This window comes from Gorilla gorilla, chromosome 11 (assembly GCF_029281585.2).
Source record: "Gorilla gorilla gorilla isolate KB3781 chromosome 11, NHGRI_mGorGor1-v2.1_pri, whole genome shotgun sequence".
Lineage (NCBI taxonomy): Eukaryota > Metazoa > Chordata > Mammalia > Primates > Hominidae > Gorilla > Gorilla gorilla.
Window position 1 is genome coordinate 40,622,502 of NC_073235.2, and position 19,748 is coordinate 40,642,249.

Below are 19,748 nucleotides of genomic sequence, written 5' to 3' on the forward strand. Positions count from 1 at the left end.
AGCCTATCACCGGCAGGGGCCATGCCCCCGCCCCCGACCCCGACCCCTTCTAGCCACGCCTCCCAGATTCCAAGCCTCTTCCACTCATTCTCAAGCCCCACCTCCTGGAGGAAGCTTTTAGCCTTCAATGATCTTCCCCCCACTCCGGCGTCCTGTATTTAAGTTAGAGTAACTTCACGACTCTCCAGTAAAACATAGTTTAGCCTGTGATTTATATTGACTTAGATTCTCACTAGATTTCAAGCATGTCAGTCTTGACGTGTTGAGCCAGTTTGTAAGCGACTGCAGGGCGTAATCAGCTTTCCAACGCATTCTGGCATGCTCCTTCAATTCCTGGTGGAAGGGGGAGGCAGGTTGGGATTCTAATCCTAAAGCACGGCCAATAGATTTTATTATACATATATATATATATACATACAGCGGCTTCATTTAAGAAGCTACCTGTTTTTCTAAATATTCTGTTTCCAAGCATTTGCTAAGAACTTTTGAAGATGGTTTAGACTTACAAATTGTTCTGCAAGCACAGAATATAGTTGTCATAATCTTCAGTGGTGAAGCCATTAGGAATGGGAGACAGAAGAAAAGTCTAGAAAGGATGATCCTTATACCTGAAGCTGAGAGATAAACATTCTCTTCAAAGTTTCTAGGTGACTTGGTAAAATTAAACAACTCCTAGAATTCCTAGGCAAATTAGCTGTCCAGTATGATCAAAGCATAGTGCAATTCATCCATTCTTCAGGTATTTATGGATTGCTTGTTATCTATGTTTTGGACTCTAGGCACTGGACATATAATGCTGAACAAGATAATTATGGGACTTGAACTCTAGAATTGCAAATGCTGATCAACACTATGAAGGGACTGCAGCATTGAGATGACAAGGGGGAAGTAAGTGGGGAATGGGGAAGGTGTGGTGAGAATTGATTTAGACAGAGTGACTGAAGAAGGTGAGGACATTCAAATTAAGACCTAAAGAACAAGAAGCAGGCTGACCTCAGAGAGTAGAGAAAGGCAGTTTGTCAAGTGGAAGAGTTGTTTTGTTCAGATCTGTAGCCACTTGTTATTTAGGGCAGCTGCCCAAACAATGAGAATCCTGGGTCATGATTATAACAGCGAACTAGCATTTTTTGTTCATCTACAAAATGCCATCCTTAGAATATCACTCCAGGCAAGCTTATCACAAATGAGGAAATGGAGACTCCTAGAGGTAAAGGGAGGGAGTGTAGATTCAGCCTGGGCCTAAAGGCCTCCAGAGTGTGTGTTTCTTGCTCCTTGCTAATCATACATAGGTAAGTGAGCATGGCTCAGGGCCACCTAACTCCAGACTCTGAAAAACTGTTCAATGGGTATGTCTTACTGATGCCATGTCTGCAAGTCAGATCTTAAACACATCACAACTATTCTACTTGTAAAAATCAGAGATATACATAAAGTAACTTTAGGAGTAGGAAAGGGTCAAAGAATTAAGCAAATAATCCAAGAAGTCCAGAATGGCTGCCTTGGAGCTTACTGCTATGTATTATGTATTAATGTTTACTGGAACCTGTCTTGATAGACAATAGACAGTCATTACTGGTTCTTGTCTTTTCTTCCTTCATTCCACAGACATTTTTTGAGAACATGTTATATGCCAGACACCATGGTAGGAGCTCAGGATACAGATAAAAACCATGTTGACATCCTAGAATTTACCAATATTATTTTGTTGAACAGAGGAGACACAGAAGAAAGGGTGAGATAGAAGTCACCAAAGGGTTCTGTAGGGCATCCAGTGCAGCCTGGGAGGAAGAAGTGTTAGGGAGAGTGTCAGTGAAGGCTCGTTGGAGCAGGTGATGTCTGAGCTGAATCTCTGAAGCATCAGTACGAATTAGTTAGGTGAGAGCTAGAGGTGATGAGGATAGTCCAGAAAGAAATAGCATTGAACATCATGGCAATTGCTAGGTGGCCAATACGACTGCCCCTACAGTGTGAGGCATGAGGATAAACACAACAGCTGCAGTTTCAAACCTAACCAAAGACCAGGCCATGAAAAGCTTTCTGTCTTGCCGTAACAAGTTTGAGCTGTACTGAGGACTAAGGAAAATCACTGCAACTAGATAAGCATTGTTTTTACAGTACTCCCTCTGACAGCTGTGTAAAGAATGAATTCGAGGGAGGCCAGGTTAGAGGCAGGATGGGGATGAGGTGCCTGCTGTGTGCCAGGCACTGTCCTAGCCACAGAACTCTCACTATGAACAAGACCAAGATGGAGCGAACCAGGTACTTGGAGAGATAAAGTTTCCCTGACTGATCGCCTTTGATCTGCATGACCAAGAATGGGCTCTCTGTGCTGCCCAGCAATCAGGCTGCATGGCCATTCACTCCTCCACCTTCCAGATATTTATCACCCCTCTTCTTCCCTCAAACTGCCTCTTCCTCCCCAACCTCATACTTAGTGGTTGACCTTGCTTCCTACTTTACTGAGGAAATGGAAGCAACCAGAGGGAACCTCCACAGACCCTCAACACCACATCTACCACTTTCAGAGCCTGCATGTCCTGGACCCCCTACCTGACATCAGCAGTGAGCTTCCTGTGCACCTGCTAAAAGCGTCTCTCCACGTGGGCACTAGATGCCATTCCCTCTCGCCTGCTCCAAGCAATTCTCCCTGCCTCTTGCAAGACATTTTTCTTTTCCCATGGATTATTCCCATCAGCATACACATATGCTCTCATTCTTCCCATCCTAAAAATCTTTCTCTTGACTCATTTTTCCCACCAGCTACTGTCATGTTTTTCTGTTCCCTTTGTTGGACATCTCACAAGAGTTGTCCATACGCACTGCCCCAATTTTTCTTCTCCCATTTATTTTTGTAAACCTACTGTCATCATGCTTTAGGCCCCACTATTGCACAGAAATTATTCATCTAAATCCAACGGACAATTCTTAGTCCTCATGTTAAGTAACCTATTTATTATCAACATAATACAGTTGCATAAATCCTCTTCTTAAATATCTTTGCTTGATCTTGGTTCCAAGGCACACATTTTCTTTAGCTATCTTTGCTTTATCTATCTATGCTTTTCTCTATCTCATTGGTCATTGCTTTTCTGTTTTTGAGAGAATTTCAGATTTTTTCCACAACTCTCTACGTTAGAAAGCCTTAGGGTACTACTCTTGATTCTCTTCTCTCTCTACAGTTGTAACATCTATATGTCAACACCTCAAATATGTATGTGTATATATATATATACACACACACACATATATATATATGAATAAAAATCTCACCTATTCCTTCAAATTCCAGCCTCACATATGCAACTGCTTCCTTAATGCCGCCTCCGCTAGAACATCTAATAGAAACCTCAAACTTCACATGTCCAAAACTGAACCCCTGGTCTTACCTTATAAAACCTGCTCTATTGGCAGCCTTGTCCATCTCCAGGGATAGCAACTTCACTGCTTCTAGTTGTTCAGACCAAAACTCTCGGGGACTACCTTAGCTTACCTCTGTCTTATATGCCCCACATTCAATCCTTAAGCAAATCCTATTCTACTGTCATGAGGTAGCTAAACTTCTACTTCTGGCCGCCTTCACTGCTGCTACTTGACCAGAGAGCCATCATCACCTATTTCAAAAACCTCCTGACAGGTCTGTCTGCTTTCATTCTTACTCCCTAAAAATCTGTACTCAGTAATAGAACAATCCTCTTGAAACATGAATATCACTCTTCGCTTAAAAAAAAAAAAAATCCTCAGTAACAGCAAAGGTACCTGAAATACCTACCTTGCCTTCCCCCTCACCTTTTAAACCTCAATCTACTTTCTCTCCTTTGCTCACTCTGCTTCTGCCATTCTGGCCTTCTTACTGGTTGGTGGGTCTTCAAACTCTTCAGGTATACTTTCTCCTTAGGTTCTTTCTATTGAGTGTTTCTGTTTTTCTTCCAAATTTCTCCTGTCTATATTCCCGCACCTCATATAAGTCTTTGCCCAAATGTCACCTTTTTTTGGAAAGGCCTACTTTGAGCATCCTATCTTAAATGGTAACCCCTGACCCCACCAACTGTTGTGGTTCTCCTTACCCTGTTCTATTCCATAGCACTTGCCACATTTTAATTTACAATATAATAAGGTATTCACTTATTATATTTTATGTTTGTTATTGCTCTCTGCCAACGAGTATATAGGCTCCTCAAGAGGAGAGAGCAGAGATCCTCAAGAACACATTTGGTTCCCCTGTGTGTCTCATCTACCTAAAACAGAGTCTGCCTACAACAGCATTTAATGAATATTTGCTGACTGAACAAATTTCAGGTAACAAGTCTTAAGAAGAAACTGAAGAACGTGGGCCAAATACAGGACAGTGTCAATGCAGAAAAGGGACAAGATATAAGAAATTTAAAAAGGTAAAATTAAAATACCTCTTTGAGTGGATTCAGTGACAGAAGACAGGAGTAAAGGGTCCTTCCTGGGAAGTGTGTCTGCTTAAGCCTAGATAAGCAGGCAGGTAACACAGTTTAAGGAAGATGTGGGGAAAACAGCTTAGATGAGATCAAGAACTTCTTCTACATCAGTGTTTGGGGTGCAGCAAGGATGGGAGGCTGCAAAGATAATTTGGTAAGTGTTAAGACCAGAGTGGCTAGGAAAAAAAAAAAAAACTTTAAGGAGACCCTTAGGAAGGCATCTGTTTTCTGTGACAAAGGAAGAAATGCATTGAAAGGCAATCATTGGGTGTGAAGCAGAATGCTGAGCAGAGAGAGGTCTTGAGGAAATTAACGTAGGCCTGGGGAAAGATAAGATGCTGATGGGAAAGTTCAGGCTTATGTACAGCATCAGGCGCTCAGCAGAGGTTGAAGGTCCTGTATTAGTGTTAATTCCTGGGGCGCCTTTCAATGGCAGGCTGGGAGAGAAGCAGAGAAAGCAAATAGCTGAGCTCTTCCAGCATCAGATTTCTGTAAGGAGAGGACTTCAGAAGGCTAAGGGGCAAAAGAGGTGAAAAGGAGTGGGATGTTTGAATGCGGGTCATGATATATTGGCTGAATAGGAAAGAACTGATCCTAAACTTTCTAAATTTATTTTTCCTCTTCTTCTTGTAGTCAGTTAAACTTTAGCATACAAAAAGCGTTAGCAAAACACAACAAAGGCACAACAGGGAGCCTGGCTTATTTTTTCTGTAGGTATTCAAATTTACCTATCTCAAAATACATAACTAAAAAGCACTTTAGATGTTTTCTTAACACTGAACTATGAATAGTTATAAAACATCATAAATATTCGTTTACATTGCAATCTGCTCACAGAAAAGAGATGAATTTAGTTGCAATAAAATTAAATCGACCAAGCATTGAAATCTAATGGGAATCTTTTGTTCATTTATGTTGCATTGCTAAGGATTCAGGCTCATATTTACTCTTTCACAATAAATATTTCATTTTTTCTTAAATTTATGATCAGTTGAGTTGCATTTATTATTAGCCTCACATGACTGATAAGACTCTGGACAGTATTGTTTATTTGCCTTTTATTGTTAAACTTTCTATTGTTAATTTTTATAACTTGTACAAAGTGTGGAACAATTTTTGATATTTTTGATTTATATGGGGTGTCAATCTTCTGGAACTGTTTCTGAGTTTCTCATTCCATTAAATACAAGGTAGTATGACAAAGGAAAAACTAGGATTCTAAAAGAGCTTCACAGAGACTATACCTGAACTTTCTTAAAATGTTAGTTAAAACAAAAGTGCTATTGGCAAAAGCTAGTCAGCCTCCCTCCCTATCTAATGAATGGAATAACTGAAGGAACAAATGTATTTTTGTATCACATAGTTATCATATAAATCTGCTTTATATCATGATCTTGCTCTAGTTGATGCTATGGTATTCCTCACCATTCTGTCCACATAACTACTACTTATTTGAGCAACTGGTCAGTTTAAGTTCCACTTCCTCTGATTGCCTTCCAGTAGAATATACACCAATCACATATTATGAGCTATTCTAGACCCCACAGCTCAGAATGATCTGAACTCAGCATTCTTCAATTTCTTCTCACACTATTCTCTCCCTTAGACACCATGATCCAGTCTCACTGGCTTTCTTATTAGCTCTTTTCTGCCTCAGGGCCTTTCTTACATGCTCTCTCCTTTGATAGAAACCCTCTTTCTCAGATCTTCCCATGGCTGCCTTCTCATCATTTAAGACTCTGCTTAAGTGTCACCTCCTCCTGGAAGTCTTCCCTGACTACTCTAATAAAGCTCCTGTTCCTGTCACTCCACAAATGCTGATTCTCTAACAAGCCACTCTATTTTCTTCTTGGCACTTATCAAGTCTGGAAATTATATTGTTTATTTTTGTATTTGCTTTTGGTCTATCTTCTTTCATCCTTAGTGTTATATTCCAAAAGAAGCAAAACATCTCATTCTTCTTCACCAGAGTATTCTTGTGCCCAGAGAAGACCCTACCACATATTAGCTACTCCAAAAATACATTACCTTATATTTAATGGTACGAGGAACTCAGGAACAGTTCCAGAAAATTGACATACCCTGTAATTATTTTATGTAGCTCTTTGTCCATGGCACTAAACTTAAGGAAAAAGTTGGGGACCAGGATGAGAAAACATCAGCTTTGAATCTATTTCTTTATCAACTCAAGAAGACAAGTAGGTAATGCTTCCATTTCCTACCAAATAAGGATTAAATGAGTGATGAACGAGGAAGTGCCCTGAACATACAAACTGTGATTTAATATGATCATTTGGTGGGTAAACTCTTATTATGCCTTGCTATCTCATGTTGTATCATGTTTTATTTCTATTTGAGACTTTATGAGAACTTTTGCATATTATCAAATATTCTTTGCAAACATGATTTAGTGACTACGTAAAATCCTTTTAAATGTATGGATGTATAATTTTAAATCTTCCATAATATAATAAATTGATCATTTATCTGATTATTGTTTCAGGATGGGTCTCCAAGAATTAATACAAAAAAAGATAAATTCTATGCTACTCTGAATAAAACGACAGACTGGCAACATCTTCCCATTATTGAATGAGAAATTTTTTTCCCTTAGCACTCTTAAGGGTGGGAAATAATTTTCTACAGTTGTTTAATGTGCATTTCTTGGATTATAAATGAAACTGAGCATTTTTATATATTTATTGAATACTTGTATTTCTTTTTCAAAGAATTGCTTGCTGTGACATTTTAACCACTTTTCTCTTGGGTTTAAGGACTTTTTTCATTTAATCAATTTGTGTGAGCATATTATAGATTGATAGCTTCTATTATTTGTCATGAATGTTTCAAATACTTTCCTAATGCACCATTTATCTTTAAATGTTATATATGACACAGAATTTTCCGTTTTTAAGCATATTTATTGATGACTTTTCTGGCTGTGATTCTCTTTGTTGCTGTTATGCTTAGACAGTCCTTCCTTATTTTTAGATCAAATAATTATTGATATTCTTTTTTCCCCCCAGTTCTGATAGGATTTCATTAACTTCTAATTTGCCTGAATGTTTTTCAGTAGGTAAAGGGGAAATTTTACTTGCTCCCCACTCCTATATCTAACTAAAACATTGTATGCTCATGTTTGCTTTCATCCTCCATGTACTAAATACTCCATAGGCAGTGCTGCTTGTTCTATTCTGATTTACTGGTTGAATCTAGCACCAACACCATTCTGTTTAAGATTATTAGATAAATTACTACATGGTTTGTCATCAAAGTGAGATCTCCATTTTTAAGTGAGCTCTTTTTCTTTTTAAAAACTGTATTGGCTATCTCTATATGTTTACTCATTCAGATGAAATTTAGACTATTTAAGTTATAACAGGTTAACAATTTTTTATTGAAATTATACGAAACCTACAAATTTATTTGGTAGAATTTTATACTTTTATAATTTCAGTCTTCGGTTACAAGTCAAGAACCTATGTTTCTCTATTTATTTCAAAAAATAAATAGAGAAAAATGCACACTATTATTATCATCTAGAATCAGATCATTAAATATTTTAATAGGTAAAGTATCAAGCAGCAGTCATTCTGTTGATTTAAGGTATGGTATATTGAAAAATCCATTGTAAAAATGCACACAATTATTATCTAATATTGTATCATTAAGTATTTTAGTAGGTAAAGGATCAAAGAATTGATAATGAGTGAGCAAGATCAGACCAATAATAATGCAGGTGTGTTAGAGGACAAGGCCAGTCCTAATATCCCTGTGCTAACCATGGTTCTGAGGTGATGTGGATCTAAAACCAATGCATTAAGCAAATAGTTGTGAGAAATAGAGGCTCGGGCCCCAGTCAAAACCAGAAATATAGTCGTTAGTCACTGAACAGAAGTGTTGAGCAGAAGCATTAGCTGATAAAAAATGAAAGACTCAATACAAGATATTATGGCAATTTCAAAAGAATTCAAGACAGAGAAAGAAGGTAATAAGGTGGCATAGAAGTTAAGCTACCAGTCAAAAAGTTTTTTAAAAAGGAAGTACCATAATGGAAATAACAAAATAGTCCCAGAAAGGAGGACACTACTTGCAGTCCTTGGAATCCTAGCCAAACATCATGAACTTTTTTATTCACTAATTTCAGGCTCAAAGATTAGCCTTTGGCTGCCTAAGTCACCCTCTTCCTCTCATCATTCTGAATACAGTGAAAGCCGAGCAGGATGGTGATTAGGGCTATGGTCCTGGATAGTCAGTGAATACTGTGAAGATACTGTGAATCTTGTCATAAGAACCAAGAGAGAGAAGGGAGTGGCCAAAAAACAAGTTTGAGAGAGTCTGCCTATCACAGATTTCATGCAGCTTACAAATTTGTGAATGGTGTTTGAGTGAAATGAGATAGGACAATTTGAAAAATTGGCCTTTCTACCGTATAACATTCTATTAAAACACTTCACATTTAAATTGTGTGTTATAATCACAGAGTGTTTCCAAAACCACAAAACCATGATATCCTAAATCCCCTGCAGAATTCTGAGGGTTAGCCTAGGAAGTAATAATTAATTCCACTTTCTCATTAACAAAAACAAGGCAGTAAGAGGTTTAATGACTTATCCAAAGGAGCAAAGCTAGTGAGGTGAAGAGATCCTGAATCCAGTTTTCTGCACAGTACATCTAATTCCATCTCTACAGTGTTTCCATTTCTGTTGCTTTTTTCAGCCAAAACCATGTTTCTCAAACTTGTCTACACCTTGAAATCACCTAGAGTTTTAATGCCCATGCCCCGGTTCTACTCCTAGAGACTCAGATTTAATTGGCATGACATGCAACCTAGATTGGATTTCCTGAAAGCTGCAAGATGATTCTAATGGAGCAAAGTTTGACAACCACAGTCACCAAACAAATGCTTCCTTCACAAAGGTAACTGAGGATTTAGTAATTCCCATATCAACCAACATATGCCATTCCAAATCAACTGGTGGGGTTGGCAGGGGTGGGTGATCTGACTTAGAGAGATAACTCTGTTAAGCAAGTATAGGATTAATAAGAGTTAACTGGTAGGTAAAAGCAGATTTATGGAGATTGAGTATTCAGAGTAAGAGTCAGGGTAAAAGAGCTAAAAAAAATGAAGAGGTAAACCGGGAGTAGAAATAAAGGTTGGCATGTGGAGGCATGGTGAGCAGATAGGGCATGGTACTACCTGCAGAAGGGCATTTATGTAAACTTGCATGTGCCCTCAAAGCCAGTCAGGTTAACTGAACCAACTGTGCATGGATAGCAAGGACAGATCCAGAGAAAAATGTCCAAAGCATTGGTGAGAGGTCTTCAGCCAAAGGCAGAACTGGCATTTTCAGGTCCTCACATACAGAGTGAACATTGAACTCTCTGCAAACAGGGAGCCTTCTGCCCTTCTCCCCACCCCCAGCTCTTCTCACTTTTAAAGTGAATCAATATCAGAGAAGTCAGATATTTGAATGAATGCATTCAGAAAAGCACTTTTTAGTACTAGATTGGAGCTCGAAATACTCTTTTGCCCACATTTAAAAAAGAATAATATAAACACAGTGCTAGAGAAATAAATGTTGAAATAGCCTTATAGAAAAGTATGTCTTAGTTTGATGAATAAAGGAAATGTGGTACATATACACCATGGAATACTATGCAGCCATAAAAAAGGAACAAGATCATGTCCTTTCCAGGGACACCGATGGAGCTGAAAGCCATTATCCTCAGCAAACTAATGCAGAAACAGAAAATCAAACACTGCATGTTCTCACTTATAAATGGGAGCCAAATGATAAAAACACATGGACACATGGCGGGGAGCAACACACACTGGGGCCTGCCAGTGTGGGGAGGAAGAGCAACAGGAAGAATAGTTAATGGATGCTGGGCTTAATACCTAGGTGATGAGGCTGGGCATGGTGGCTCATGCCTGTAATCCCAGCACTTTGGGAGGCCAAGGCAAGTGGATCACCTGGGGTCAAGAGTTCGAGACCATCCTGGCCAACATGTTGAAACCTTATCTCCATGAGAAATACAAAAATTAGCTGGGTGTGGTTGTGTGCGCCTATAATCCCAGCTACTTAGGAGGCTGAGGTAGAATTGCTTGAACCTGGGAGGCGGAGGTTGCAGTGAGCCAAGATTGTGCCACTGAACTCCAGCCTGGGTGACAGAGTGAGATGCTGTCTCAAAAAGAAAAAAAAAAAAAAAAAAGAAGAAGAAAGAAAGAAAAGAATAGAAAAAAAAAAACCAAAAACCTAGGTGATGGGATGATCTGTGCAGCAAACCCCCACAGCAAAATGGCAAATGTTTACCTATGTAACAAACCTGCACATCCTGCACATGTACCTCTGAGCTTAAAATGAAAATTGAAGATAAAGGAAGAAAATAAAAGAAATATATCTTAGTTTGTTAGAGCTGGTATATCAACATATAAGCTGAATAGGTGGCCTGTAAACAACAGAAATGTATTTCTCACAATTCTGGAGGCTGGAAAGTCCAAGATCAAGGCACCAGCAGATTTGGTGTCTGGTGAGGACCCACTTCCTGATTTATAAAAACTGCACTTTCTAGCTATGTCCTTCCTCACATGGTAGAAGGAGCCTGGTAGCTCTGTGGATCCCTTTATAAGGGCAATAATCCTATTCATGAGGGCTTTACCCTCATGACCTAATCACCTCCCAAAGGCCCCACCTCCTAACACCATCTCCCTGGGGGTTAGAATTTTAACATGAATTTGGGGGTACACAAACATTCAGACTATAACAGAATTATGTTTCAGGAACAAAGGAATCGTGAACTGAAAACCAACTGCCATATTTAACACTAACTCTATGGAGATGGCATTATAAGTTTCAAACCAACTTTCAAATAAACTTTTGGTTCCATTGCCACGACTTTGTTAAGAACAGGGTCTGTGTCTTACTCATCATTGTACCACTTGGGCTTTGCAGAGAGCACACTTAAGTTGAATTGTTCGAAGGTGGACTTGTTTATAAGTTGTGACTCCCTCTTCTTAACACAGGAATAAGTAATGCCCCTCTCAAATATTTTCATGCACCTTTTTCCCCTCTCTTATTTTGAAATAAAGTAAATTGAAGACTAATTGTTTTATTTATCAAATATAAGTTCTAGGACTGGAAGGCAAGTCTAAAGACCTCTTGCTTTCTTGGCATTATGATTCCTGGATGGGAGGAGGTTTCCATCCATCTTCAGTCCAAGGCACCCACAGGCAATATTCTGAGGCTCCTTCTATTTAATGTATTGGTTCTTGTACTGGTTTTATCTAGGACATAGTGCCCTTCATCCAGTTTCTCTCTTTCCTTTTTTCTCACCCTGTTTTATCGAGGTGCAGCCCTTTTTATCTGCTCACAAAAGGGAACTCCTAAGTGTTGGTCTGTGATCAAGAAGCAGCAAAGCTGTCATCTCTCTAAATATATTTTTATATTTTGCTTGGGGTTGTCACTATAAATAAGAAGAAGTATTGCTGATAGGGCTTTTCATGTGTGTACTCTCTTTCTCTCTCCATCCTCATTCACTTCATCATCCTTAGGCCCCTAGAGCTGTGTCACTACCCTGGAACAAATGGGGGAAAGCAACCAATTACATTAAAATGCAATATAAATAGAGGGAACAGGCAATGTATAATGTGGATTTCCTGAACAACTGTTCACATTCTAGGGGCTGGTCAAGGAAAGGGAATAGATAAGGAAGCCCTTGGCTGTCATTTCGCTTGAACTATTGTGAGGATCTCAGGGCCTAGGGAAAGAATCCTCCTGAGTCTTCTCTCTTTCATAATAGTTTCATTTTTGTCCTTGTCATTCATTTGCAAGAATACAGAGACTGATGTAGGCATCTCTGGAATAGTCTTAGGAAAATTATTCTGGGAACGGGATCAATGAAGAGGATTGTGAAAATGAACATGGAGACTTGAATCCCCTGTGCCTTCTAGAAATGGAAGGACAGAAAAATATAGCAATAGTCTTATGCAAAAATTGTCATACACATGCCAACCTCTTAAAACAGACAATGCCACCAAGCGTCAAGGTGACCTTAGAACCTAAGAATGTGGAAAGAAGAAGTCACACATTTGGCAGGCTACCCCAGACCCATGTGGAGCAGAGGTGGTAAATCTGTCACATGTTGCAATCTCCCTTGTCATGTCCGTGGTAGATATTGTTAATGAATCACAACTTTCTCTCCCCCTCAGTCCAAATTTAGCTTTAAAATCTATTTTAACACAATATGCCAGATACATTGCCCATCAAATGCCGCCAGCATTCCAGAAGAAATCTATCTGCTATCCAATATCAAGGCTATTGCAAAACTTCTATTAATTCAGGTCAGAGGAAGTGTGATCTTGGCTTGATTCAAGCCAGCAGGCTACCTGCCGTCTGAATCTGAGCCTTCTGCTTCTGCTCTAAGTAGTCACACTCCTTATCATGATGGCCCATCATGGCTCTTTTCTTTCTCTCACCATCACATCCTTTTAACTTGCTTTCTACTCTTCCCTGTTACCTTCTGCCTCCACAGTATCCAGACAAGATTCAGGGGGGCTGCTTTGTTGAGAAGGGGAATGGAATGGATTTGAAGATGATGTTGAGGGAGAGGTACAGGTTTTCTCTTAGGTGGAATAACGGAGGAACAGAGAATGGTTTCATGTTCTATGCTTCTAACACAGTTGCATATGTTCTTTATTGTACTCAAATTGCACATGTTCACTCTCATCCCACATAAGAAGCTCAGGGTCATCTTTGAGACTCAGCTATCTCTAGCTACACCCAAGTGTGCAGTGTGCCTTAAATGTTCCATTCTGCTAATGAAGATATGCAAGAAAAGTCCCCAGATACCCCAATTATAGCATTGATCATTTAAAATAATGTTTAATTATGATTAAAAAACTCTCTGAATCATACTTATTTTCATAGAAGATATTGTATTTATTGAACTACTAAAATAAGCTTATTACCCCAAAACCCATCCAGACACTGGGGGACAAAGAGTGCTAGCAGCTTACAAGTGCTTGAGGGATGTTTTCTAAGATTTTTGATTTTCAGAAGATTCTTTCCTTCAAATGTGATTTTTAAAATAAAGATAATTGAGAATAGGAGAAATAGAAGAAAGTGGTTCAATCTCCAGATCAGGCACATGACTCAGGGTAAGTGGGGTTGGCAACTATTTTCAGCTGTTAGGAGTTCTGAAATTCTTGCCTATTTCAAACCTGCCTCTCAAATTTCCCACTCATTCAAGACAACTCTCTTTTCCAGGAGGAGGCACTCATTAAACAGTCATTGTTTTATTATCTCTTGATGAATGGCAAGGTTGGAGGGAATGGGACTTCTGTCAGGTAAACCTTGATAAGGGGGAAGCATCAGACCCTTGGGCTGTGGCCTCTTTAACCAGCTGTGTAGATATTTTAGGGACACCTTGAAGTCATGTGAACCCATTTTTCCTTGAAAAAATTTATGTTACCAGAACATTTTCACAAGCCAGATTTCTAGCTTAGCCACATCCTCTGTGGAAGTTCAGCTCCTCACCTCATCACTTCCCCACTAACATCCTCCCCCAGTCACTAAGTGCTAAGCTAGATCCTACACACAGCCTCCACCAGTGCCTAGTTTTACTTTGAAGCTACCTTCACCCATCTCCTTTTTCCTCAAGGTCTTGAACAGGCAGCTGGTCTTTTTCTATTTCATAGCTCATAATCCTTGCTGCGATGCTCACTACACTGCCATCTCCTAGCAAAAGAACATCCTCTCAGCATTCTTCAAGCAATGGTGACTGATGCCACTTGAAGGCAATGACATGAAGCCCATCAGATTCCAAAATTTTTAAAAAAGAAAAATCTGGTATTTAGTTAGCCAGATGGAAAACATTAACAATATAGCTGTGCCTTGAGCTATATGCAGCAGGACAGAGACTCCTAGCAGACTTAACTGACCTACAAACACAAATGAAAAACATTTCGAAAATTTCAGAAACACTGGTGGCATACAGGGAGTGCAAGACCCTGAAGAGAATATGCTGAGGTCCTGAAGTGTGCAGGTGGGGCTTAATGAGCTAGGTAAGGCTTAATGTTCACTTGACCTCACTGGCACTGGGCTACTTATGCCTAGGAATCTTGGGTTTACCACAACTACGTGACTTCCCTGGGTATAGAATCTAGTTTTCTTCTTGAAAAATATGAGACTACTCATGAGCTCCTGAAATCACTTTAATTTCTACAGTGTCCACAAGAAAAGAATATTGACAAAGGTCTTCTAGGTTTATTTTAATAAGTGAACCAATTCAATAATTAGTCTCTGAGAACCTCTGTGAGCCTGAATCCTGCTTTTGTTTGGCTTCAAAAAAGATAGGTAGATGGCCAGGTGTGGTGGCTCACACCTGTAATCCCAGCACTTTGGGAGGCCTAGGCAGGCAGATCACGAGGTCAGGAGTTCAAGACCATCCTTGCCAACACAGTGAAACCCCATCTCTACTAAAAATACAAAAATTAGCCTGGTGTGGTGGCACATGCCTATAGTCCCAGCTACTTGGGAGGCTGAGGCAGGAGAATCGCTGGAACCTGGGAGGCTGAGGTTGCAGTGAGCCAAGACTGCATGCCACTGCACTCCAGCTTGGGTGACAGAGCAAGACTTCATCTCAAAAAAAAAAGAACAGAAAAAAAAGATAGGTAGATTTCTATATCTGCTTCTGGGCTCAATCTGCTGTATGTTGTTTTACAAAAATATGTGAAGGAAATGTGGCCTCAGACCAATATGTAGATGGAAAAGTAAGAAGAACTCTAATAGACTTTTCAGATGAATGTAGATATTCTTTTTTGATAGTACACCAAAACTCAACAAGTAGTAGTGTCTTAAAAGTTAGTTGTGTGTGGAATCTGAAACCATATCAATAAGCTTTTCTTACTCTGTTATATTACAATCCATTAGCCCATTTTGTACTTTGAATGTATCTTTTAACTAAGCATGATTCTGCAACACCATGGTGTCTTGGAAAATATTGGTTCACTGAATTATGCAGGTTTTTTGAATACTGACACATTTCATTTTACAGTATCAAAAAAATCAAATTTATTATTAAAACCACAAATTTCATTAGAGGACACTCTAAATATTATGAAGCTAGTAAGCTCATGGTGATGGAAACAAGTTTTCCAAAATTCAAATTTTCCCTTGAAGTTTGGATTTTACTGCTGGCAACAAATACCATCAGTCATTTTCCTAGAAATGAAAGACTCATGTTGTTCATTTTCATGGCAAATCCTAAATGCTTAACTCTGAATTCCTATAGTTTGTCTCTCTTTTGTACTTTCAGATAAAACTGACATTCCATAAAAGAAATGAGTAGTTCAGCCTGAAACTCAAATAATTGCACAAGTATTTTTCTTCAAGATAATCATCATACTTTGTTACAGAGCAGAAATACAGCTCTTCCTGCTTCCTTCTCATCTTGTCACCCAGAATATTTGTCATAGTTAATTATATGTGTCCACTTGAAAGGTGTTTTTTGGATGACTCCACTCTCCCTCATCTCTTCTGGAAAATAAAAGGAATCAGAAATTTCTAGAAGCCAAGAACCAAATGAACGAAGTCAAAATTATGCCCTAAGGCAAGCCTTCCCCTCCATGCTTAGAGCTAGCTCAAGGTGTGTGAATGCCTCTCCAGGTCCAGTTTCTTGGTGCCACAGAAGGGTCAGCATTGATTCTTACCCTGCTCAATTTGCTTCAACCCAGTGGGGCCTTGTTAAAAAAGAGCAAGTATGTCTGCAATTCCAGATCACATTTCATGCATAGTTGGCAGTGCATAAGAAACTTTGTCAGATTCCAAAATATATTTTTAAAAAGTCCAAGAGGCTGGGGTCCTTTATGATTGCTGTGGATCCACATCAGGAAGAGAAACCCTTTAAGGAGAAGAATATGATATTTTCATTTGCATAAAAACAATAAAACTCTTTCAGCAGCAATTTCCCCTATATAAAAAGTGAGAACACAGCACCTTGGTGACACAGACATCTGTTACTTAAACAGACGCCACCTTCTAAACTCACTCAAGCAACCCTCTGCCCAACCAGAGACCCCTAAACCAAAATTCAATGCGTGGATAGAACAATATGTGCAAAGGGTGCTTTCAATAATGATGGGTTTTACCTCCCAGCATCATTATGAATTTGCTTGACTTTTTTGTGTTGTTACTTTAGCAAAATCTCCTCCATCATTTCTCTCAGTAATGTCTTTTTTCTAACTTAACCTCCACAATCTGCAAAATCAAATGGTTCCTTCTAAGATTCATTGCTGATTAGCACTAGCCCTTCAAAGGCTAAACCATGGCTTTTGTTTATTTGTTTCTTTCTTTTTGCAGATGCACTTTAATGACTTCACAGGACAAGGCTCTAACACTATCTAGGAGATAAATGAAAGTTAGTTCCTTTTTTTTCTTTTCTAGTAGCACAAAGGGTCCCTGCTGATGTTTTCCAGTGAAGCAATACTTCCCTAGCCTGAGACTGATAAGCGCCTTCAAAAGTTAGGCTTACACTTCTAAATCAGCAGTTCATGAAAGGCATTACGAAAAACTATTATACTGCTATAATGGATGACAGCACAGTTGTATATGTTACACCTTGAAGTAAGCAGTAGGATTTTCCATCACTTGATAACCTTGAAACTGCTAAGGTATCAAATTGCTATCATGAATATTGTGCAGGAGCAGAAATAACTCAGGAAGCTGCCTTTGTGAATAATAATCAGAAAACTGCAACATTTTTACTGAGAAAATGGATTTGAGGCACTGGTGTATTGACAAGCTTTCTAACAGGAAACTAAGGTAGACATTACAAGTACACTTACATTGAGCTATGCATCAATCCATCATTCAGCATTAGATCTGTAAGTTCTAATTAGTTAACAATATTATTAGCAAAGAATTATGTGGTATGTTAAAATTTCCAGGATAAAGGGTAAGAAGAGCCCACATGCTATTTTGTAGCTGAAAACAATAAATAAAAATATTTGTTTAATATTTCAACTTCTCAATGTACTCTGAAATCTAACTCATTCCAGCAGAATATAGAGATGAGGTTTGGGAAGTGAGGATTTGTTTAATAGGCATTTAAATCAATTGCAGCATGAAGACATGGTAGGAACAGAAATAGTAAATGTTTATTACACCTCTCTTTTTTTTCTAAAATACATATGTTTAATTTTGCCAAATCCTGGCTTTGTTCATGAGCAGAGCACCTAGTATTGGTCCATAGCATTTTCAGACGACAAAGTGTACTGAGAACCCTCGACAGCTTTGTGAAAACTCAATGTCTGGAGTGATTCATCATTATGTCAGACTGGCCAGCACTTTGTCACAGTGACTGACAATGGGAGAAACTTGGAAATAATACAAAGATTCTCTGTTCACTGATAGTGTCTGAAGTGTGATTAGAGAAGAAAGCTTTGAGACTGTGAGGAGAATCTTAATTTTCCCCCAAAATTAATTTTGATATTTTACCCTTTGTTGGAAAAATTCCACCTAACTTTTTCATTGTCTTACTCAAAATTGGCCATTTTCATTTAAAATAGTGTCTGGAGCCTGCTTATTGAACTTCATTGCACATTCAACAGCTTAGTAGGTGGGGTGAACAATTTTTCAATAGTGTAAGACCAGCTACACTGGCTTTATACTGGGCTACTCTATCCAATCGAGAAAGGTAAACACCCTCCAGTTAATGGTTGATAGTGGTATCAATACAACCTAAATTAACTCATGCCTAACCCTTTTCTTGGAATCTGGAATCATTTTATACTATTCAATCTAGCAAAATCCTAAAAGGGTAATGATATTAATTCCTTACTTCAGGTAAACTATTGCTAGAAAAAGTAATGTAATGCATGGGCATTATATTTAGAGGTGCTGGGGAGCAAAGGTAATGGCTTTCATTTATTTCCCATCCCCTCTATGGGAAATAAATGAAATAGCATCTTTTATGGGTAGTAGATCAATAATTCCACCTTCTTATTAAAAAATTTAAAAAGCTAAAATGGATCCTATCCAGAAAAATGTGATTACAAGAGGAGAAAATTATTAGAGGGGATAATAATAAAAACTAGCATTTGTTGACATTGTGTGCCAGAAATTACATAGATACCACCACGTATATTCCTAAGAAATTTTGAGATAAGAATTACCATCACCATTGTATAGTTTAGAAAATGGAGAATCAGAGAAGAATAAGTATGCAATTGGTGAATGGTAGAACTCGAATTTATGTCCAAATATGCCTGCTTCCAAAGACAATAACCATCAGAGTAAACAGAAAATTTAAAGTGAGATACATGAAGGATAAAGTTAAGGAATATAAAAAGATATGCAGTCAAATATCTATCAAAGTGATGGTCTCAAGATGCACATCACTTCCCTTCATCACTCTCTCATCTCCCTCAAAATCTCATTGCTTTAAGTTAAAGCAGAATGTCCTCACCATGACCAATGTAGCGATGTGTGATCCAGGTCTGACCTGCCTCCCAAGCCTCATTTTCCAGCACCTTGTCCTTCTCTCTGTTGCACCCTCACTGGCTTACCGGTGGTGCTTTTTATCTGTCATGCCCTCTCCTGACTTTTGCTGTTTCTGGTTACTAAAATTCTCTTCTCTATCCTCTTACCTGGTTAAATTCTTTCCATCCTCCACAGCTCAGTTAAAGAACACCATCAGGAGGTTGGATTCCCCTTATCATATGAACCACATACCTTTCTTTTATTGCCTTTGTCAGAATTGTAACTTACATTTGTTAGAATGATTATTTCATTTATACCTGCATAATTCACTTGACTAATATCTCCAGCGACTAGCTCTCCCTGCTACATAAATAGAGGCTCATTAACTCTGAGAGAATGAATGAGTAAATGGATAAATAGTTTTTATCTATATTCCTTCTTATAGCTTGTATTTAGAGTTTTATTTGATTTTTATTGCAACTCAAGGACAAAACAAATTAGGTATCACTTTCTCATTTTACTGAAGAAGAAATTAATGCTCAGAGATGTTTAATACATACCTAAATTTACATGGTGGCAGAGCCTGCTACAATCTGGGCCTTCTGAATCTCAGGTCAATGAGGATTATACCAAAGCCTTACTGTGTCATCAGTGGAAATTCAAATTTCTGCTATCTACTCATAACAAAACACGGAAAATGTCAGAAAGACAAATGAGCACCTCATTGACCATGGAGAAAGCATGCATGAATTAGGGAATGCATCTTGAAGATCGCAGCATTGCTTTCCCCTGTGGTCTGCCTGGGCCAGCTCAGGGCCAC

At 38.7% G+C, this 19,748-nt stretch overlaps 2 long non-coding RNA genes across 2 annotated transcripts in view; one reads left to right on the forward strand and one right to left on the reverse strand.

Moving 5' to 3' along the window:
- Positions 1–19,748, reverse strand: part of LOC129532063 (uncharacterized) — a 431,493-nt gene that overhangs the window by 18,930 nt on the left and 392,815 nt on the right. The gene's annotated exons all lie outside the window — the stretch shown is intronic.
- Positions 12,534–16,243, forward strand: LOC109025917 (uncharacterized). Its single transcript, XR_002004874.2, has 3 exons — positions 12,534–12,571; positions 14,426–14,511; positions 15,765–16,243. It is a non-coding gene; the product is annotated as an uncharacterized lncRNA (long non-coding RNA).